The sequence below is a fragment of the Triturus cristatus genome, chromosome 5_1 (assembly GCF_964204655.1).
Source record: "Triturus cristatus chromosome 5_1, aTriCri1.1, whole genome shotgun sequence".
NCBI classification, from domain to species: Eukaryota; Metazoa; Chordata; class Amphibia; order Caudata; family Salamandridae; genus Triturus; species Triturus cristatus.
The window spans coordinates 526995993-527020647 of record NC_140587.1 but is presented as its reverse complement, the minus strand read 5'-3'; the positions used below and the strand labels follow the sequence as shown (position 1 = coordinate 527020647).

Below are 24655 nucleotides of genomic sequence, written 5' to 3'. Positions count from 1 at the left end.
AGCCCCAGCTGACTCCCTGCATACTGCATGAGACAACATTGCACCTGCCTGCAAAGAGCATCCTTAAAATGCTGCTCCCTGGGGGCAGAAGCAATATTTTCATTTTTTTCGGAAACAGATGACAGTCCGCTCCCAGTGAGTGGGAGCGGACTTACTGTTTGTTCTTGCTTGACGGGAGCTTTCAAATAGCTTCTGCCAAGTGAGACCAAAATTGCCATGTCCTGAGGTTGTGATCCTTGGGACATAGCAGGAGCTGGCCCTGGAGGGGGGTCCCCAGGGCCATTAATGACTGCAGAAGGGAAGCCACACAGCCCCCCTCCTCTTCTTTCTGCACAGCCATGCCTTGAGGGTGATGGTCCCCACAGCAGTAAACAGCCCGGGAAGGAAGGCCATTTTTAATTTATGGCCTGGCCTAGGCCTGGTAGTCCCCTGAAATCAGCCTGGGGAGGGGTGTAGCACATACGACTCTCCTCTAATTATATAAATAAATACACCCCTCGAGAGCCTTCGCTTATGTTTTTAAATGTTACCACAGATTTGGGAATCCTCCTCGAATTTGCAGGAAAATAAAAGAAAATGTTGGGACCCCACCACCAGGCCTAGGGGGTCAAGGTATTTCTACCCTGCCCTATTGTCTTTTGTAATGTTTTTTGGAGACTCAACTGAATTAGATTCCTAAGATGGCTACCAACACTTCCTAGCTGAAGTCAGCCAATCAGATCTCATTTCGAGATCTCTAGGATCCATGGACCCTCTGAGTCTCCACACATCCATAATTATGTTTCCTTTAATATCTCCAAAACTACTGAATGAATTTACACTAAATTAAACAATTGTCGTGCCTGCACCAACAACTACCTTTCTAACAAATTTGGTGTAATTCCAATCAGCAGTTTGGGCTGTAGTCATGTCTAGAATTCCTAAGAGAAATTACATAGAGAAAATGTGTTTTGCCCCCCACCCCTTTTTCTCGGCCCCTGCTTGATGATTCACCGCAAAACTTTCCACACAGCAGTTTGAAGTGAGTTGCTAAATAGCTCAGAATTACGTAAAGATTCATTAAACGGCACCACAGTTATTGGCAAAAAAATGCTTTGTCTATAGAAACAAGGTCCTAACAATAACTACCAACTGGTAGATAATATATATAGTTACTGTTACAGTCAAGTAACTATAACTATAATTCATGGCCTAAGTTAACTATAACTTGTTCCCCCACTATGCACAGTATTGTCATCATTATTTTAATTCCAAATGTTGTAGTGGTATTCTCAATCACGTAATAGATGATGTCATGAGTGATGTAATAGGTGGAGTAATTAGTAGTGCATGGCGAGGGCTCAAGATATAGTTACCTTAGGGCACCCCTCCCTGAGCCAATAGTGATCACAGGAACCCCAGGGCTGTTTTTTAACTAAGGGGAGGGGGCACATGGCCTCCCTCCCTGAGCTAACAGTAGCCACGGGGACCCCATTCCCCAGTGCCGGTAAGTTAAGGGGGTGCCCGGCTCCCCTACCCGAGCCAATAGTAGCCCCCAAGGCCCAATCCCTCAGGGCCAAAACATATATATTAAGAGGGATGGGGCACATGATCTGTGTTAGACCTGTCATTGATAGGGTGGTCTTTCTCCCAACCTTCTACCTCCCATTTTTGTGGATTCTTTTTCTTGGCCTTAGAACTCGGAGCACTTTACCACTGCTAACTAGTACTAAAGGGCAATTGCTTCTCCCTTAAACATGATGACATTGGTGTATACCTGATTGGCATATTTGTTGTTCTGGTAAGTCACTAGTAAAGCGATATACCAAACACCTAGGGTATGTACTTCAAATGCTACCAGTGGACTGTGGCATTGATAGTGCCACCCACAGAGGAGCCTTTCAAACCTGTCTGAGGCCTGCCACTGCAGTGCCAGTGTGTGCAGTTTACTGCCAATTCGACTTGGCATTTAAAACTATTTGCCAAGCCTTAAACTTCCCTTTTAGTACATATAAGTCACACCTAAGGTAGGCCCTAAGTAACCCTAATGGCAGGGTGCTATGTAAGTAAAAGGTATGACATGTACCCTTATGTTTTGCATGTCCTGGTAGTGACAAACAGCCTATCTCATTTTTCCCAACTGTGAGGCCTACCCCTCTCACAGGCTAGCATTCTGAATTACTTAATACACTTTTAACTGTAATTCCTAATCAAGAGTAGTCTTGTTCATGTTTGATATGTTTGGAATGGTAATGATAAAACCTCCTTACTGTTGAAGTTGGATTTAACATTACTGTTTTAGAAATGCAATTTTTAGAAAGTGGACATTTCTCTGTACTTACTGCCTTTCGTGCCTGACAGCCTATATCCAATACATGTCTGGTTTTGGTGACACGTACACTTTCTCCATTCCCTCTAGACTCATCTGCATTCTGAGTGCTCATCTGCATTCATCTACATTCCTGGGCATGGAGGAATGGGAGGGGCTGACACTTACACTTCAATAGGTAGTTTCCAGGCCACACACAAAGCGCTGATTTACTCCTCCCACCCCCCCCCCCCCCCCCCAGGGTTAACCTGGAAGGAATAGGCCACATTATAATGCATGCGTTTACAATGGATGCCATTACAATGCGGTCATCACAACGACCACGTTGTTACATCACATACCATTACAACACGAGTTATTACAACTACTTGCTGTAGGGGGGCGCTGGATGTTGCAATACTATAATTTACTATTCCAACTTCAGTCTGTGCAACAGTAGGGAAGGTGTTAGATTTAAAATCCAACACCTTCTGCCCCCACAGTAAGTGGTTGTAACGGCTTGCGTTTTAATGGCATGCGATGTAACAATGCGGTTGTTGTAATGACCGCATGGAATGGCATGCACTTTTACCCAAAATTATAATTACTGGGTCTCTGACCCCCTTAAATGAGACACTTATGGATCTTAAAACTGAACCTCGTCAGAAGTATTGCTAAAAGGACTCAACTGGACTGCTTTTCTGGAAATACTGCAATTCTGCTTATTGTCCTGCTGCTCGCTGCTCCCTGACTGCTGGAGGGAGAGATGAACTCTGTCTTCCCTCCAGGTGATCTCCTAGCACTTGCTGGCTTGCCTCCTGTTTTCTGAAGTCTTAAGGAGAAAAAAAATACTTATTTCAATTCTGCTGGTGCTGCTGGACTCTGCTATCTGTGCATCCTACTATTTCCTGAGCTGTCTCTTCAAATTCTGAGATTCAGAAGTGGGTTCTGACAGCTTTTTAGACATGAACGTCGTTGCAGTGGTGACTTTGCATCAATTGGAACTGGCACATCACCTTCAACGCCGATGTAGCGGCCACACATGGACAGTGATTCTACAGCTGACGCACCTCGACACCGACGGACAGCGTGGCTTGACATCGATGCCATGCCTGCACGCAAAGGGGTTCGACACCGAAGCATTCATCGACAGCGCAGATTGGTGCCAACTCCCTTCCTCTACTGACCTCTCTGGTCTTTAACGTCAGCACTTTCCTCCATACAAGGTACTTTGTCAGCGAACCTGTCTGAGTCTTGTATCTGGCCTGCCCTTGATTGCGGTTGGCCAGAACTTTGGATTTACCCTGATTTACTTCTTTCTAGTGTGATCTCAAGTAACCTTTTAGCTCTATTGACTTCTAAACACTGTTTTTACATGTATTCTTTAAAAATTCATACTTTGACTGCCACTAATTAGATTTTTGTCATGTTGGTCTCATTTTGTTCTGATAAATGTTCTCAATTTTTCTAAACCTGTGTGGTGTCTTTTTGTGGTGTATTCATTGTGCCACTGTGTGTGTGTTGCACAAATACTTTACTCATTGCCTTTGTAGATAATCTTGACTGCTTTGTGCCAAGTGACGTGAGGGTGAGCACAGGTTATCATATTGTGTATCTAGCTCACCCTGCCTAGAGTAGTGGTTCCTGCCTGGCCTGGGTGTATACCTCAGCCAACCAGGAATCTTATTTCTAGCAGTCCCCCTCCCCGAATCGATATTGGTCCCATGGACCCCATCCCCTGGGAACAAAACATATATGTTTTTGAAAGATGGGCTTGTGACCCCGCACCCCGACCCTTAGTTGGCCCTAGGGACCCCATTCCCTGGGGCTGCACTTAACTTAAAGGGGAGGAGGGGCACAGCCCCCCTCCCCAAGCTTATTTTAATCCTAGGGACCTCATTCCCCAGGCTTGTTGGGAGCCATGTGGGAAGCTGCAGGGCCCCCGCAGCTCCACCCAGCTCCCCGCATGCTGCTGGAGCCTACAGTGCTTGCACCCAGCTAAAGCACATGTGGAAACCCGCGTTGCTTCCACCCAGCAGGAGCACGTTTTTTGTTTACTCTAGCCGGGTGGGAACAATGTGGGGTTCCCTGCTTATTGTTTTGTGGGCATGGAAACAAAAGTATGCTCCCACCTGGCTGGAGCATTTTTAAAGCCACTGCCGAGTGGGAGCAGACATGCCTTCCCTGCAACTATTCCAGCAAGCAGGGAAGGCATGTCTGCTCCTACCTGGAGGGAGCTTTAAAAACTGAGTGGGAGCAAACATTTGTTTCCTTGCCTGCACTAATGCATGCAGGGTACAGTGTCCCAGGGTTGGCCTTCCCGGTACACAGTAATCAAGTCAACCCTGGGAAGTGGGGTCTCTGGAGCCTAAGCAGGCTCAGGGCCCTTAAATGTCACATTGGGCCTGGGTGGGGTGATGGGGTTCCAGCAGCCTATTAATTCTCATGCAGGGGGACTGTGCGGCCCATCCCTCATCATTTCCTTAAGCATCCTGCCCTGGGGCATGGTGTCCCCGAGACCTATCAAGATTCAGGTAGTGGGACCGCACACTCCCCTCCCCTTACTGTACATGAGACCACGGGCAATGCCTCCCAGAAGCTAGGGTAGAAGGGCCATATGCCCCATTCCCCAAAAGGAAGTTTTGTAACGGGCCTGGCCTATTTTATTAAAAGCACTTCTTTAAAAAAAATCCTGATGATTCGTGCATCCTCCATAAATATTTCAGCAATGTTCTTTTTTTAATCATTTTTGGCCCAGACCAAGCCCCTCTATTTTTAAAACTCAGTACTGAGTCCCCAGTCCTAAAAAGGCTGCTGCCACATCCTTGGTGATGTGGTGGCTGACAATCAGATCTGACCATGAGATCTGTTTACCCTCGGATTCTCGGTGGCATGAAATTTACAATGTTTTTGAGCCTTAATTACCAAAGAACTACTGAACAGATATACACCTAATCACCTAAAGCTCTGTTTTAGGATCAAGATCTAGCTTTCTACAATGTTTTTATAAATCAATGGAGCCACATGGGCTGGAGCTGTGTCTCAAGTTCCTATGTAGAAATGAATAGCGAAATGTTTTTTAGCCCCCCTCCCCCTTGTTCTTGGCCCTGCTTGATGGATCATTCCAAAACCTTCCATGAATGGGAATGTTTTTGGGGAGAACTTTTTGTGAAGATTCGTCACACTGTGCAAAAGATAAAAAGCAAACAAAAAAGTGCATTTTGGGTGGAAACATGATCCTAACAATGACTACCCAGTAGCAATATATATGTATATATGTATGCTTTATTTCATTGAAAAATCTAAAGGTTAAAGTGACATGTAAGTTAGGTGAATATGTCAGTGACAGCAATAACGTTTTGAACTCAAAAACATTCTGAAATGTCACCGGTTATGTGGAGCACAGCTAACTATAACCTGCAACCCATCCATGCACTGCTTATGATCTCACATACTACATCACTTATGACATGCTTACATCATTTATGACATCACGGATGAAGAATACCCAGTTAGCTGAGATATGATTTAGTAGCACTTACCAGCTGTTGTAAGAATGAGAGTTCAATATCAGAGTTCCCAGGTATCACACTGCAATCACTAATTCTGTTAGCTACAAGTTGAAGTCCCATTCGTTGCTTTGTGACCATTGAGTAAAATCTCAGTCTTGGATTGGTTAAGTTTGAAATCTGTTCCACCTAGAGGTGAATGGCTTCCAGTACAGTAGAAGATGAGCAGAGCTATCCTCATCCTTCTTTCAGGTTACCAAGAATCTGATTGTTATTTATCTGCATACACATATTCATTAACAATGCACCTACGCAGTAGGCTAGTTACTAGGCACAGATACGATAAAAAAGAACAGGGAAGAGGGAGGAGCCATGCGGAACTTCCCAATGTTCAATTCTGAACTAAATGGTCCTAATAGGACAACCTGATATTTATTGTTCTAAAAAGACTTGAACTCCTGTAAAAATGTACCTTTCACATCACACCTTGATAGTAGATGATAGAGACTTTTATGGTAAGAATTACTTGTCTGACACATTACTTGTCTGACACACAGATCACCTGCTAAGAGATGTTCAAACAGCAAAACACAAGAGCTGACAGAGTGGAGTGTAGGATCCAAAGCCGTGGAATGTGCTTGATCAATCATTGAGAACACAACCAAACATTATTTTAAAGGAACTGGTAATGTGAGCTACAGCAACTGAGCAATGTTGTCCTGGCCAGAGTCAGTATGTATGCAGTTTATAATGATCAATCAGAATCCCAACACCAAACACCACCTTCCACATGCACACACCTAACTATGCCACCTAGTACTGGAACTGGAACCACAGACCACTCCCTGTCCATGATGCTATACTAAAATCTTTCTCATTACTTTCACTCTGGTGTGTCTACCAAGAGTCAGTGGAGGCGCACAAAAGTGCACTGCAACATCTTGGACACAAGAGAAAACTGCATAAATTAGCAGCGTACGAGTCGGGCGTACACGTGGGTGGACAGCTTGCACCCGCTATTTTCATAGGGTGGATGCTGTCCACCGTGCCAAGAAGTTGGGCCCCACTGAAAAATATGCTGAATCCGTCCTGGTGTAATTTTCAAACACTGGGACACCTTCAGCAGCGCCTGCACGTTGTTGTCTGCTTTCGATCCACAACAACGTGCAGGTGGGGAGGGGTTTTTCTTAGTTTAGACTCCTGCAGGGCCCATAACAAAGGCCGAATCTGAGGGGTCATCAGGCCTCCTTTTGTTCGAGTCTCCTGGCTGGCAGAAGTCAAGGGACTTGCACCTAGAAGCAAATGCAGCAGTGAGTAAACAAAGGCTGGCACCTTGTTAGCACTTCACACATACTTATGAGAAGCAAGTTTTCACTTTGTTCATGCTCTGTTTAGGAGATGTGATTGTTTATGTGAATTCGTTCACTTTTGGGAAAATAGGAGGTCTTTTTTCTAGTGATTGTTGCACCACATATAATAAGTTCCTACTTTCATAACTAGTGCGGGATTGGATCTAAGGCCTCCTTGTAAATTGTTTTCTGTTTGGAGATATGCATGCACTGTAAGAATGTCAGATCTGTTGGTCTTTCCCAGTATTTACACAAAATAAATAGCCTGAGGAGGCGTTGTAATAAGTTAAATATTACTATTTCTTCTTGTAAAGCACTATGGGTGGAGGAAGTTTAAGCTGACAAAAGGCAACATTGTTTTATATGTAGCTTTAAAAAATGTGAATCTTCTGTCTAAATCAGGAGAGTTTGCATATATATACTCGAAATGTGCTCCAATGTACTCATGATAGACATGTTAAACATATATGCGAGGGCTTAAGATCTGATGTCACTTCTTATGATGCCACTTCCTGTGATGTCACGCGCTGTGATGTCACTTGCATACTGATTAACTAGGTAGTCTTCTCACTTATTTTTTTAGGACTTGTGCCCTCTAAATATGCAAAGAAAATAGAATGAGAAAGAGGTGCTTTTCAGTGTTCTAGTGTTTTCGCTATGAATATATTTTGCAACTGTGTAATGCATTTAAATGTCTCAGCCTCAGAAGATTAAAGGCCAATGATTTTGATGACACAAATCTCGTCGTGGATTGAAGGCTAGGTTTGTATCCTTTATCGAGTGATTCACAATATTCTAACAGATATTGTGAATCAGTATTGCAGCAGCCCACTACAGTAACAATTGGCGCTGTGAGCACTTCTGGGTGGGCCAGTTCACCAATGATTATGATTGTGCCCCATAGACACAGAGGCAATACTCTCTGCTGCCTAGAGCCTCATACTGAGTGTGCCACTAAGGCAGTCGGCCGCTCGCACCCCAGCTCCTGTCACTGGCCCAATCCGAGCGAAGAGGGCACTCACAATGAGGCCCTTGGTTCTGCAGTGTGTTGCAGTCATTTTTCTTTGGTAAAATAATGCTACAAATCTTCACATTTATGACAAAATCTGATTTCAAATGTGCTTCTACTTTATTGGGTGCCGGCGTCTCACAACAATATTTTCCAGGGAATCTCGCTCTTGATGTTGAAATTATTTGCTTATCTCGATTACCTTATGAAGTAATTTGCCAGGTGACTCTAGTACGGGGAGCATGCTACTGCCCACGTAACTACTGTAAGTGGAGCATTCAAATACAGCACCCACTGAAATATCGTAAAACAAATTTATGTTAAATTAATTTTACTGAATTTGCATATAATAATTTGTAAGTAAAATAAATTGGATTCCATTATCTTTGTGTTTAAATAAATACAGAAAAGCTTTTTGCTAAGTACCTTTCTGCGGACAATGCTGCTTAGGGGCATGCTTGTAATGGCGCCCATGTTTGGAAGTGTAAGTAATAATTTATTGAAGAAATAGCAAATGCCATTGTCTCCCCTTGCAGCATGTCACTGCGTTTGAAACACTAGATTTGACTTGAATATTTTATAGCTTCTAGCCACATATTTAATAGGCATTTGTTTTGTGTGCTTTTCCATTGAATGTCGTACAACTGAGTGTGTTTGGCTTCTACCTACAACCGGTAGTAAAAAATTTAATGTGTTTACAGATTTGGTAAGCAATTAAAGCAGGTGCCATTTAGTTCGACACTTCCTGACACGCCGCCGCCTTGATTTTCGCTTTGTAGATAGCGATCACAGACACGCTTACCCAAGAGCCTCCGCGTGACAGGCTCCACAGGCAGGTAGCGGGGGAAACTTTGAAGCCTCCTGTGTGTCTGTCTCGCAGGGAGGCCGCTGATCAGGGGAACATCGACTGTCTGAGCTGTATGCCTGCTTGCCACTTTCCCTCGACTCACCTTTGATATTGTATAATTTCTGCATTTGAGTCCATTTGTGAATAATAACGTACGCAAATCTTCTTCTACAAAGCCTGCTGTGGTTTTGAGATTGCAAAGCAGTGTTTCTCGGGACATGACTACAATACAGAAGATGTTTTGCGTTTAGATACACGCTCCAGGAACAGCGTGTTACCGCTTCAAGAGCAAGGGCTGTCTTTTTGTCTGCCAGTGTACTTTGTATGTAGATTATCTGTCCGCAGTCCTGAAGCATCAATCTTCTCTGAATCAAGATGGCTGCCGTGCGTAATGCCAGGCACATCGAGCTCTCACTACGCTGAAAATGGACCTAGAAAGAGGCACTGTTGAAGAAGATGCTATTATTTTTGCTACCTTCATAGGCAACCTGCTCCTCTCAGGAATTCTAACTTGCACTAGAGTCAACAAGGAGGTGGCGTAGTTAATGTCATATATTTTACTGCGTATTCATTTACTTATTGTTTTACATCGGACCTGGTCTATTTGATGTCACCCCCCAATTTTCACTGAAAAACAATCTAGCTCTAAACAAATTAAATAATGGTTTGCCTTTTTGTACTCTCTGTGTGAAAAAATTACACACTGACTTAATTTGCAAATAAAATAGTTTTGATAATAAAGATTACTTTGAAATCTTTCCCCACACTTCAACTGCATCCACACAAAAATCTCTGGGAAATCACGGCGTTAAGCCCTTCCCTTTCTTTTCCTTGGAGAAGCAGAACTCTCCAACCCCCCCCCCCCCCCCCGTCAAATCTCCATTGTTGTATTTGTGCAGAATTTAATCACTTGAGCACGTTCCCTATAGTCTGTCAAAACACATACCTTATATATCTTTAAAGTTCAATCAGATATCCCACTTCTGTTTATACCATTGTCGAAGTGGAACCCATTGAGACTTGACATAGGTTTTGTAATTTGGCACTTTCACAATCCTGGAAGGCTTGTTCAGCTCTCTCTATAACCTAAACCTGTGTCCTTGACAGCCAAGGAAAACCGAACTTCACAAACTTATAATACATTTACAGGACTTTAAGTTAGTTAACTTTTAAAAAACCTTAAGCACACTTTGTTGCACGTGTTGTTCAAATATATCAAACAGAATCTTCATTCCATTTGACATCTTCCACAATACTTTGTATAATGTATCAACGACATTTTAAGGGAAACTTATTAACTTAAATTGAACATATTTTTCTGGTGTGGATAACGCTGACACTTCCTTTTCTCCATTTGTATTATTTGCTAGTGCCTGATAGTGAGGTCACTAGTACTCCGGAACTGTCATTCTGCTTTTGGATAGGCTAATTAGATCCATCATATGAGTATCTTTTGCAAATATAATTTACACAGAAACAATTGTCTGTGCCTTAGGAACAAATACCACTAGATGACTCGAAGGGTTTGAGGAAAACTTTTAAAATCTTTCTGTACATATCACTCCCTCTTGATACTGATACTGCATATTACTTATACTTGATTGGCGTACTGTGTATAGCGTTTGCAATGGGTGGATCATTTGTCTCACTCGCAGGGGCAGAATGCATCACCATTAATTTCCATAAAACTTGATTTGACTGCAGAATTAGTGGAATTGGGGGCAGTAAAGCCGGATTCCAGAGACGCAAGGACATGTAAGGAAAATAAAGACATCTTATCAATGCTCAACTTGCAAATCAATCTTCAAAAGTCATTTATGTACATCCGACCCGCTATCTCCCAGCTTCTTTGGGCACTTGTAGTGGGAAGCCTCACACAGAAAATAGTTTTTGTTACAAACTGTGAATTGCCAGCATTAATCCTTATTTCATTACAATTTAAAGTGTACTTTCTCAGGACACTAAAAAGCTCAGAACAAGGAATTGCCTGACAAGCCTCCTGAGACCATTCATCCGAGAAAATTATTCTATTTGCGTAGGATTTAATTAATTTAATTCTTTCATAGACACACACTCTCATGCAGCATGCACACCTTGATTGAGTGGAACTACATAGAGGTGTGCAAATGATGTTATTGAATGGGAAAGACTCACAGCATATGCTCACCATATTCCAATAATGGACATCAGCCTACCATGAAAAACAAAGATATGAATGTTTCTCTTGTCCAAATCTCTTATCTTCGATGTCCTTCTGCTGTACTCACTCAGTTCAACAGTCTCATGTTCCATCCTGAACAATATAACTGTGACCGTGGGGGCAATCAACCATTGTAGTTTCTCCCCATTCTTGCCACAAATTGTATCCACTAATATTATCTGCTTACATATGCTTAAGGTTCTCCTACCAACACAAGCAAGCTTTCCATGACACTAATCCATTTTCTACCTAAAAGGTTGCTGTTGTCTAGAAAGTAGGGATATGTTCAGTTTTCCACCATCTCTTTCTTGGCTCTCCGATTAATATGTGCAAATAAAATCCCTTCCCTGAACAACTGACCTAAACTCTTAATTATTCAATTCACCATTTTGTGGATTTAACTGGGTCTAACATGTGGAACTTAAGTGCATATCTCATAGAGATCACAAAATGTATTCCCTAAGTCATATTAGGGGTCCTTTGGAGATTTAATTTTATATAGGCCTGATGAATGGCTAGTTATGGCACAGTGCATGCATGCTGAAGGATGGCAATTTGGGGGTGGTGTAGGTGAATGCCTCTTTTAGCACGATCAACCCCATTTCTTTGAAGGGATGCTGCTGGTGTATTGACACTGTACATTGAGACTCTGTTAACCAGGTCCCACTACATATGCTCTGATACCTCATACATGTTGACATTGGCTCTACTCCTAATTTACATATTTACCTTACCTATACGATCTTAGCATATGGTACAAAGTGTTCCAAGGGCCTGTAATTAAAATGTCACAAGTTGACCGCAGAATCCATTGTGCCACCCACTACAGTGCAAACATGACTGTAGGCCTCCCATTGTAGCCTGGCCGTTGCAGTAATAAATTGGAAATTCGATCTGTCAAAATAAACCTTTTAGACAGGCCTAAACCTTTTTTTTCAATAATAATTGTTCACCTCAGTGTAGGCCATTCTGCCTGAAAGGCAGGGTGCATAGTATTTAAAAAATATGACGTGTAAATGTTTATTGTTAAACATGTCTTAACAATGGAAATCACCAAAACCTTTTTTCACCGTAGCAAGGCTGGCTGTTCCATACGGAACACTGGGTTACATTATTATATTTAAGAATGTTAGTTTCAGTTAAGAAACAGTTACAAATATAATTCAAAGACTCTTTGTTATAGTATTTAAAATACAATGTGATGCCAAATTCCAATTTTTAATAACTAATAAGGAAAAGGTACATTTAGAAAGTTGACATTTTCTCTGAAGGCCCATTTTCACTAGCTCCGACTGTCACCTGGCAACTGACTGTACTATCATGGTTGCGTCCACTGCCCACTTCACTCAATAGACCATCAGTGTATGTTGACATGTACATGTCTGTGCTCGGCACACTCAAGTCTGTCCGGCACATCCCCTCAACACTTTGCATTGTATACTTTTATAATTGAGAATCACTTGCCACCTTCGCACATACTTTGCTCCCATCTCTTCCCGCATTCTACATTGTGTGGCAGAGGTGCTATGTTTGGTTTGTGTACATGGCTAGCCACGGCTCCCACAGTACGTAGTGTCATTGTGTCTGCTAGGTGTACATGTTGTTTGTCATGTTGTATGTGATTATATAAGTTAGCACGTTTATTTACGAGCAGTGGTTTCTCCCATTTACATATCGCCGTCTTAAAGAGGATACCAAAGTTTCTCTCACAGGTGAAAAGTGGGACCACAATGGCACTCATTAATTACTATGCAAGAATGTCCAACTGCACGATGCTTCTAATCTTATAGCCCCCAATCTCGCGTGCTTTCTTAAAAGCACGCCAACTCCCACAATCAAACCAACATTCACACAGCTTTATAACGGCAGTTATCTGCTTCTTAATAACATGGACTGCTACGCAATGTGAGCTGGCATACCGTATGTCCTTACTGTTTCAAACCGGATAACTTCCTCTGGCAATCTCTATTCCCACCCACACAAAGTAACTCCCAAAGTTCAACTTGGCCTTCAATATCTACTTTGAAAACAGATTTTATTAAACGGAGCAAATTGAAAGCACTTTTGTTTCAAACAGAAGTGTCCCTCACTTCTCCAAAAGTAATTTATTGACTGCAGATAGCACGAACTTCTAGTAAAATACACTCCCTTTTAAATACGAAACTCCCATTACACTTTGTGAATTGTTACACAATTTTCAACACATCTGACATTTAGGGTCTGGCATACTTTTTAACACTGTCTCCTCCGGCCTTCTCACAGGCTTTCAAATTGTTTTTAGTCTAATACCAGACTTCATTCATTCGATCATCTCTGGAATATCAGCAACAGTGCCCATAATTCTCGCTCTGTTTGCGCCCATCCTACTACTATTTTAGCTTGTTAAAAATGGCTGCGCTCCCTGTGGTAACAAGCATGTCTGACAGAATACGTCTCTACGCGAAGCTACATCAATACCGTGAATAAAATGGAACAACTTTTTGGCTGCCTGCCTCTATATATTATCGGAGCCAGCCACAACATGACATTTATTTACACATATACAATCTGCGTGCAACCAACTTTTTATTGCAAAACCTGCCGAATCGACTGGCGAATGGATCCATGCCTTGCCAACATCCCAGCTAACGCTCCCGATATCCAGCAGGTAATGTAATATAAGGAGTAATGTAAGGAGTACTTTTATAGCGCTTCTATCACTCCAGGGAGTATTTTGGTGCTCACCCAACCCAGATGGAGGAGTTGGAAGGAAAGGAAACAATTCACGCTAAACACTACATATTTACACCAGTGCTGTACAAGCTGCATCGGTCAGAGAGAGCACCCAGGTTTTTTCTGCCTTCCTAAACTGAGTTTCATGGGACAGGGATCGTAAAAAGAGAGGGAGCTTGTTCCAGGCCTTGGCACCCAACACAAAGAGGGATTTGCCACCTTTAGTTGCCAACTTAAATCTGGGGATTATGAGCAGATTCTGACCCACAGACCTTAGGCAACGTGTCGGGTGATATCGTCTAAAACCATTACATAGATATTTTGGTCCTTGATGTTGAAGAGCCCTGAAGGTAATTAACAGGATCTTAAAAAGGATCCTTTTACCGATTGGTAGCCAATGGAGCGCATTAAGTGCTGCTGAGGCTGATGACTTGCGGGGCCAACGTAGAACTAGGCGGGCCGCTGCATTTTGGACCATTTGTAATCTGTAAAGTATAGATTTATTAGCTCCAGCATATAAGCTATTACAGTAGTCTAACCTGGAAGTGATTAGGGCCACTGCAACCGTTTTCCTAGCTGGCAACGGAAGAAGATCAAAAAACTTCCTTAAAGCTTTTATTATATGGAAGCATGTACCAGCTACGGCAACCGCTTGTTGTTTAAAGGACAGTTGGTTATCAAACTTAATGCCCAAATTTCGGGCAGATGTAATGGTGTTAGGAGGGGCTTCTGCATCATCAGGCCAACAGATTTTCGGGGAAAACACATTTTGCTTTCCAAATGGCAGGATTTCAGTTTTTCCGGCATTACATTTTAGGTGATTATTAGTCATCCAGTTAAAAGTTGCTGCCAAGCACTCCTTAAGATTTTCCTCAGCGCCAGACCGCTCATTGTCCAGTACTAGGATAAGCTGAGTGTCGTCAGCATATGAGATTGTACTGATCTGAAAAGATGCGATTAGTTTTACCAGGGGAACCATATAAAAATTAAAAAGTATAGGGCTTAGACTCGATCCCTGGGGGACTCCAGAGCTGAGGACCTTAGCTTCAGATTGATAATGACCCAGCACTGTGATTTGGCGTCTGTTTCTAAGGAAGTTTCTAAGCCAAGCCAAAACCACCCCACCTACTCCTACGGCAGCCAACCGGTCTATTAGGATGTTATGTGAGACCGTATCGAAGGCTGCCGACAGGTCAAGTAGGATTAAAACAGCCTTCTTTTCCTGGTCGATGGCCATGCGAAGGGTCTCTGCTGTGAACAGCAGGGCAGACTCAGTAGAATGTTTTGACCGGAACCCTGACTGGTTTGGATGTAAAATATTATTTTCTTCCAGGAAGCTCGTAAGTTGGTTATTAACGAACTTCTCTGTCAGTTTGGACATCACTGGAAGCAAGGAAATCGGGCGTAAGTTGGATAGGGTGGTTGAATCGGCTAGTGCCTTTTTCTGGAGAGGCTTGACAGCGGCCAGCTTCCAGTCATTGGGGATATCAGCCGTGGCTAAAGATGAATTGATGATACCATTGATGATAGGATTAATTGCTACTACTAGGGTCTGTAAGACCAAAGGGGGGCATGGATCAAAGGGGGATCCAGATTTATGTAGTATCTTGAAAACCATGAACTTGATTGTTCGGGCAGTGGAGCAATGACGATGCAACGCAAAAAGGTATCCTGGCGGAATGGGATTTCTGCGCAGCCGCAAAAGATCTCCTGCAACGTGCAACCTTTGACAACATCGCAGATTGCCTGCCAATTCAAATTGCCGCTCAAACATTACTGTCCCTTCGAGGATATGAATTGGATCGCTTCGCTTTTCTCACACTATGGCAACAATCACCTCTTGGAACATTACGCATCTCAAGCCGCTGAAGAACTTCCGGACTGCAATCTCCAAGACTTGTAAGAAATTCACTTTATTCTTGGATTGATTTTTTCCAACTTTTTTGACTTTTTCCTATTACATTTTTTAATACACTTCAATTGAACTATTTTCATACAATAACTTTCTAAGTATGCTTAGGCATTTGAACTCTGTTTTCATTATTGGCCCTTACGTCTCCACACTAACCAGGGATGGATGATGTATGGCCTATGCAAATACGCTATTTACTTGCTAAATTAGCCTAAACCCGACATCCATTTTGAAACCATATCTATTCTTTGTACACACGTCTCTCTGCCTGCCTGTTATCCACAAAGCCCTTTCACACAAATTAACTCATCCTCAGCCTCTGCTCATGAGCTGGCGATCAAGATAAAAAAACACGGCATTGTTTAGGAACTGGTTGGCACAGTGTGGTAATCATATCCTACCTTTATTTTCATTCTACAATTTACAGTTATTCATGTCTAATAGGTATTGTTTATGTCACATGGAACTGTAACATGTAATGTGGAATTGACTGATGCAGGAGCTTAGGTTTGAATACAGCAGAAGCGGTTGGAGTTTGCCTCAGCTGGATGCCTTAGCTCTTGCACCAGTGGTTCCATTTATGGCACTTAAATAAAGACACTCTTTATATAACTTGAGCAGTTTGCCTCCCACTCCCGCTATAGTCTAAACCCATACTAACACCACTTGCACAGCTATGCTACAGCGGCCAGTATGCTACAGTGCCCAGAGCACATCAGTTTACAGCAATCAGCTCACGGTTTCATCCCAGAGTGTACTGGCACCTCACCTCAGCACCATCTCACATTGGGCAAAACAGCACTTTCACACCGCTAAGGCTGAATACTTCGCCTCACACTCACTGTATAGTACACCCTAACCACCCCACAGAGCTCAAAGCGCTATAGTGTAAACCCATACTAACACCACTTGCACAGCTATGCTACAGCGGCCAGTATGCAACAGCGCCCAGAGCACATCAGTTTACAGCAATCAGCTCACGGTTTCATCCCCGAGTGTACTGGCACCTCACCTCAGCACCATCTCACTCTGGGCAAAACAGCACTTTCACACCGCTAGGGGTGAATACTTCACTTCACACTCCCTGTATAGCACACCCTAACCACCCCACAGAGCTCACAGCGCTATATTCTAAACCCATACTAACACCACTTGGACAGCTATGCTACAGCGGCCAGTATGCTACAGCTCCCAGAGAACATCAGTTTACAGTAATCAGCTCACGGTTTCATCCCGAGTGTACTGGCACCTCACCTCAGCACCATCTCACTCTGGGCAAAACAGCACTTTCACACTGGTAGGGGTGAATACATCACTTCACACTCCCTGTGGAGCACACCCTAACCACCCCCACAGACCTCACAGTGCTCCTACCCTCCTCTTTCCTACTCTTTTCGCCCAATTTCCCCTTACTCGCTTCAACGGAATCACAAAATGTCTGCCAACACTTCCTAGTTGCAACCGCTCGCACCGCTCACAGCCAATAAGCAGCAAGCTCCTGCTCGTAACGCCTCAGCCAATCAGAAGGCAGAATTCCCAAATATATAGATATCTGTAAATTTCGATATTCCTCCAAAACTACTGAACAAATTTACACCAAATAAACAAAAGCGTGCCTTCTAGACCAAGACCCTTCTCCCTGCCAAATTTGGGGCAATTCCGTTCACCCGTTCGACCTGTAGCCTTGTCTAAAGTTTCCTATGGAAATTAACATGGAGAAAACACGTTTTGGGACCCCCTTTTTTCTCAGCCCCCCCTTGACGAATCACCCCCAAACTTTCAACATAGGAGCTGATATGAACAAAGAATTAGTTTGGAAAATTTCATGAAGATTCATCGAACGTCGCCAAAGTTATCAGCAAAACAAAAAATGTTCTTCCTATGGAAACTTGGTCCTAACTATAACTACCTACTGGTGACCGGCAGTAGGTAATATATTTATATACATACGAGAGGTATATATATATTATCTACTGGCAGTCGCCAGTAGATAGTTATAGTTAGGATCGTGTTTCCATAGGAAATCCGCAACATTCTATTTGGAATAACTTTGGCGCCGATCGACGAATCCTCGCGAAATTTTCAAAATAGGTGGGGCGCTCCGCTCCTTCCCTGAAAGTCTCGGGGGGACTCTTCAAGCGGGGGCTGAGAAAAAGGGGGGGTCCCAAAACATGTTTTCCCCATGCATTTGTCCATAGGACCTTTAGTCCAAGCTACAGCCCGAACAGCTGAACAGAATTACTTGAAATTTGGCAGAGAGGTAGTCCTCAGGTCAGGGATGTGCCTTTTGCAGGTCTGGTGTAAATCTGTTCAGTATTTCCTGAGAAAATAGCATTTAAAAGCATATATATATCTATAGGCGCGCTCCGTGCGCGTACGGTAAAACTTACGGTACGCGCACGCTGCCATGCGCGAGCGCGATTCTGATTGGTTGTTAGATCTTAGTAAACATTCGAATCGGTTGAAACCAGGAAGTGTCGGCCGCCATTTTGTCTCTCGCAGTCTGAGGGGGTGAAAAACAAAGGTGGAGAACGTGAAAAGGGGGCAGGGTGGACAGTTCCTGACCCCCTAGCCTTTGTCAGGGGGTCCAAGAAAAACCCCCAAGGGCCAAAATTTCCTTTAATTTTTTGCGAAAAATCGCGGAGTACGCGTAGCGTACGCGTACGGTAGAAACGGAAAAATTCCGCGAACTGCGTAACGTGGGCGCGCGGTGCGCGAAGCGCACCCTGTGCCCACAGCACGCGCACGGTGCGTGAAAATACATAACTTAGCATTTAAAAAACCGCACAAATTCTCTAAAAAAACCATAGGTTTCACACACGTTATAGTTAGGAATTAGCATTTAAAAAACCTTGCAAATTCACTTAAAAAACCATAGGTTTCACACATGTTATAGTTAGCTGGACATTTCACTCGTGAAAAACCATTGAAATTCCCCCGTTATAGTTAGTGCAGGCAACTATAACTCACGCGACCGCAATCCTCTGCTGACGACGTCAGATATTACATCACTGATGACATATGTGTCTTTCTGAAAAAAAAATATTTGTAATATATGTATAGCTAAAAATTAATGGAAGAAGACATGGGTAAATAAGTGTCAAAATACAGTGATGTAATATCTGACGTCATCAGCAGAGGATTGCGGTCGCGTGAGTTATAGTTGCCTGCACTAACTATAACGGGGGAATTTCAATGGTTTTTCACGAGTGAAATGTCCAGCTAACTATAACATGTGTGAAACCTATGGTTTTTTAAGTGAATATATATATTACCTACTGACGGTCGCCAGTAGGTAGTTATAGTTAGGACCACGTTTCCATAGGAAATCCGCAACATTCTATTTTGAATAACTTTGGCGCCGGTTGACGAATCCTCGCAAATTTTTCAAAATAGGTGGGGCGCTACGCTCCGCTCCTACCGTGAAAGTCTCGGGGGGATTCGTCAAGCGGGGGCTGAGATAAAAGGGGGGTCCCAAAACGCGTTTTTCCCATGCATTTTTCCATAGGACCTTTAGACACAGCTACAGCCCGAACGGCTGAACAGAATTACTTGAAATTTGGCAGAGAGGTAGTCCTCAGGTCAAGGAAGTGCCTTTTGTAGGTTTGGTGTAAATCTGTTCAGTAGATTCTGAGAAAATAGCCTTTAAATCAATATATATATCTGTGGCAGCTTACGGTGCGCTTACGGTGCGCTTATCGTACGTGTACGGTGGCGTGCGCGTGCGCGATTCTGATTGGCCCTTAGATCTTAGTAAACATTCGAATCGGTCGAAACCAGGAAGCGGCGGCCGCCATTTTCTCTCTCGCACTCTGACAGGGGGTTGAAAAACAAAGTGCAAATCATGTAAAGGGGCTGTTTACACAGCTCCGAAGCACCTAGCCATGTCGAGGGAGTCCCCAACGATCCCCCAAGTGAAAAAAGGCAATTTTAATTTTTTCGAAAATTTCGCCGATTACGCTTACCGTACGCGTACGGTAAGAAATAATAAAAAAAAAAAAATATATATCCACATTCTCCCTACCCCGTGTGCAAAAGGTGCCCTTTTGTGCATGGCTCATCAGAGATAAACAAAACATATATTTTACCTGTCACAACGATGCTCATCATATGACCTCCATGTGCGCACGGTGCGCGAAGCGCATCGTGCGTTCATGGCCCATCTAGCGTAACGTGGGCACGCGGAACGAACTGCGTTAAGTGGGCGCGCACGCCACAAATGGCATAAAGTAACTTAGCATTTAAAAAACCATACAAATTCACTGAAAAAACCATAGGTTTCACACACGTTATAGTTAGGAATTAGCATTTAAAAAACCTTGCAAATTCACTGAAAAAACCATAGGTTTCACACATGTTATAGTTAGCTGGACATTTTACTGATAAAAAACCAATGAAATTCCCCCGTTATAGTTACTGTAGGCAACTATAACTCACGTGACCGTAATCCTCTGCTGATGACATATGTGTCTTTATGAAAAAAAAATATTTGTAATATATGTATAGCTAAAATTTAATGGAAGAAGACATGGGCAAATAAGTGTCTAAATACAGTATTAGCATCAGCAGAGGATTACGGTCGCGTGAGTTATAGTTGCCTACAGTAACTATAACGGGGGAATTTCATTGGTTTTTTATCAGTAAAATGTCCAGCTAACTATAACATGTGTGAAACCTATGGTTTTTTCAGTGAATATATATATACATATACATATACATATACATATATATATGTATATGGATTTTTGAGGATTTTTATAGTTCCCACTTATGAGGTCCCACACCCAGATCTATTGGAAGAATGTGCTGACTCTATGGCTATATCGAGTGCAGGCATTATTGAGATTCTAGTAAAATATGCAGAACTAGATTTGGCTAAAATACAGGAGGAACTGAGAAATGTGCAAATTGAGATTGAGAAGAAGGACAACCAGAATGCAGTGAAGGAATTCCAAGACAAAATGATGAAGCGCTTACAGAAGCATTTAGAAAGAGGTTAAACTGAAGATGCAACAGAAATCCCAAAGGGAGAAAAGAGACTATATGGAAGGGCACATGCTGACATTCGTGCAAAAATATGATGTTTATAGAAAAGAACTACTCCAAGAAGATTCACAGAGGAGACAGGATTTGATTTCCTCTGGATCGAGCTTGGACGTGAGTACGGAAAATGATGATGGAGATAACCAGGTGGGAAGAATGGTCACATCGGGTTTTCACAACAAATACCTTCTATTAAGACAGGCCGACAAACCCAAGAAGTACAGACCCCCCCTAGGAAGGGTAAGGGGGAAGGGAAGAGGAAAAGTTGCCGACAAAGGAGACGGATCCGACGATGGGGTAGGATAACCACCACAAGCCAATTGAAACCTGCGCCAGAAAAAGAAAAAAGTATAGAGAACCAAGAGGAAAAACTAACTGTCCTCAATTTATCCCAATGGAATCTCACTATGGAAGAGACACCGTTATTGGAGTTGGAACTTTCATTTTCCCCTTCTTTGGGCTTTGATTATGCTCAGGCCAGGATTGACCTCTTTCTGTTTATCAGAAAATTAAAATTGATGAAGATACACAAAACTAATTTTCAAGCCGATATTCCTGCAAGAAAGTTACCATCTTGTGAATTACTGATTGGGGAGGCTGAGGGTTTGTTTGCCCTGGAGACCTTATATCATGAAAGTGAAGGAGGGGGATCCCTTGTGGATATGGAAAATAGAAAATATTGGTATCGATATTAGATCAGCAAGTGGAAGTGGTTTCAGAATGAAATCCCGTTCCATTCCTCTAACCACACATGACAATTTAGATGTGTTCCATGAAATGGTAACTAAAGATTTGATCAATCTGAGGAAATCTGGTGGGGTTGTCACAAATAATCTAACGATCAAAGGTAGAAAAGCTTTAGAATAATTGAAAGATGATACCTCAATTGTTATTAAAATTAGTGACAAGGGAGATAACATGGTTGTGATGGATGTAGTCTCATATCACCAGGAAGCCATGAGATAACTGTGGGATGTGAACTGTTATGAGGTGATTTTCTATGAATGAGTACAGGATGAGTGTGATTCTTATCAAACACAACTTAAAAGATGGTTTGATTAAATGATTTTGGAGCAGGATAAATACAAATTTCTAAAATCTAATTATCCGAGAATCCCATCCTTTTACCTATTACCTAAGGTACATAAGAGCCTCCAAAATCCAGCTGGGAGTCCCATTGTGTCCCCATTGTGAGGCTTGTGGAGGCCCATTGTGTCCCCTGGGGGTCAACTAACCCACCAGGTACCTCCAGTATGCGCCAGGGAGCTGCATTGCAGAGAGGTGTTCAGAGGCCATGTCCCTTTTTACAACACTCTACAGTGCAGCTCTGTGGCGCTTACTGGAGGTACCTGGTGGGTTAGTTGGTCCCCAGGGACCCTCAGGATTGAAGAGGAATTAATTCCCCAACTTAAAACGCGCCACAGGGCGTGTTTGCACACATATCACCTCAGGCCCCGCCCCCTACCTTCACCACTGTGCAAACGCGCCCGTGGGGTGTTTTAAGTTGTGGGATAAAGGCCCCTTGAATCCTGAGGTCCCCTGGCGGCCAACTAGCCCACCAGGTACCTTCAGTATGCGTCAGGGAGCTGCGTTGCAGAGTGGTATTCAGAGGCCACGCCCCTTTTTACAACACTCTGCAACGCAGCTCTGTGGCACTTAGTGGAGGTACCTGGTGGGCTAGTTGTCCCCTAGGGGACCTCTGGATTGAAGAGTAATGAATTCCCCAACTTAAAACGTGCCACAGGGCGTGTTTGCACAGTATCACCTCAGGCCCCAACCCCTACCTTCACCACTGTGCAAACGCACCCCATGGCGCATTTTAAGTTGTGGGATTAAGTCCCCTTGAATCCTGAGGTCCCCTGGTGGCCAACTAGCCAACCAGGTACCGCCAGTATGCGTCAGGGAGCTGCGTTGCAGAGAGGTGTTCAGAGACCACGCCCCTTTTTACAACACTCTGCAACACAGCTCCGTGGCGCTTAGTGGAGGTACCTGGTGGGCTAGTTGTCCCCTAGGAGACCTAAGGATTGAAGAGGAATGAATTCCCCAACTTAAAATGCGCCACAGGGCGTGTTTGCACAGTATCATCTCAGTCCCCACCCCTACCTTCACCACTGTGCAAACGCGCCCCATGGCGTGTTTTAAGTTGGGAGATTAAGTCCCCTTGAATACTGAGGTCCCCTGGTGGCCAACTAGCCCGCCAGTTACCTCCAGTAAGTGCCACGTTGCTGCGTTGCAGAGATGTGTAAAAAGGGGCGTGGCCTCATTACACCTCTCTGCAACGCAGCCCCCTGGTGCAAACTGGAGGTTCCTGGTGGGCTAGTTGGCCCCCAGGGACCCCCAGTATTCAAGGGGAATTAGATCCCCCTCTGCAAACGCGCCAGGGGGCACGTTTGCAGAGTGGTGCAAGGAGGGGGCGTGGCCTCAGGCCCGATCCCTTCTTTTTTTCCCTGTGATTGTTAATTTTTTTTAATTTTTTTGGGCCTTGGGGGTCCTTGTGGGACCCCCTGAGCAGGCCTAGGGGGTCAGGGTGGTTCTACCCTGCCCCCTTGTCGCGTTTTGCGCCTTTCTTTTTCGGTTTTCTTGTGCCTCGGTTCTACCGAGGCACAAGATGGCTCCCACCACTTCCTGATTCAGAGTGTTGGCAGCCAATTAGCATTCAGCTCGTGCTCGGGAGGGTTCGGGGAGGGTGCGGGTAGGGTGAGAGGATCCTCCGAGGCATAGATATATATGTACTTTTAACTCTAATTTTCTCAGGAACTACTGAACGGATTTACACCATTTAAGCAAAAGGCATGAGTCTGAACTGAGGACTACCTCTTTGCCAAATTTGATGTAATTCCGTTCAGCAGTCCGGGCTGTAGCTGCGTCAACAGGTCCCATGGGAAAATGCATGGGGAAAACGCGTTTTGGGACCCCCCTTTTTTCTCGGCCCCCGCTTGACGAATCATCGTGAAATTTTCAGGATAGGAGCGGACCGGAGCTGGCCAAAAGTTTGGAAAATTTCGTGAAGATTCGTCAATCGGCGCCAACGTTATTCCAAATAGAATGTTGTGGATTTCCCATGGAAAATAGGTCCTAACTATAACTACCTACTGGCGTCCGCCAGTAGGTAATATATATATTTCAGGATAGGAGCGGACCGGAGCTGGCCAAAAGTTTGGAAAATTTCCCGAAGATTCGTCAATCGGCGCCAACGTTATTCCAAATAGAATGTTGCGGATTTCATATGGAAAATAGGTCCTAACTATAACTACCTACTGGCGACCACCAGTAGGTAATATATATATTTCAGGATAGGAGCGGACCGGAGTTGGCCAAAAGTTTGGAAAATTTCGCAAAGATTCGTCAATCGGCGCCAACGTTTTTCCAAATAGAATGTTGCGGATTTCCTATGGATGGGGTCCCCGGGGCCAGTAGTGGAGGTACCTGATGGGCTAGTTGGCCACCAGGGGACCTCAGGATTGAAGAGGAATGAATTCCCCAACTTAAAACGTGCCACAGGGCGTGTTTGAACACATCACCTCAGGCCCCACCCACTTCCTTCACCATTGTCCAAATATTCCTCTAAAATCAGCCGAACTACGAATTCCGAATTACTCACCTGTTATCAGGAGAGAACCCAGGGCTGCATCTTTTAGCCCAGCACTGACCCTGAAAAGTAATTCTAAGCATACTTACCAGTAACTTGTATTTCCTTCCATAGGAATTCATTGTGTGGTTTTCACCAGAAAATTTTCTAAGTGTCCATTTTTGAAACGTACAAATATTCCTCTAAAATCAACCGAAC

The 24655-nt window shown here is 43.6% G+C and overlaps 1 protein-coding gene across 2 annotated transcripts in view; it reads left to right on the top strand.

Annotated features, from left to right (window-relative positions):
* Positions 1 to 24655, top strand: part of LOC146831152 (uncharacterized) — a 1851363-nt gene that overhangs the window by 1574506 nt on the left and 252202 nt on the right. The gene's annotated exons all lie outside the window — the stretch shown is intronic.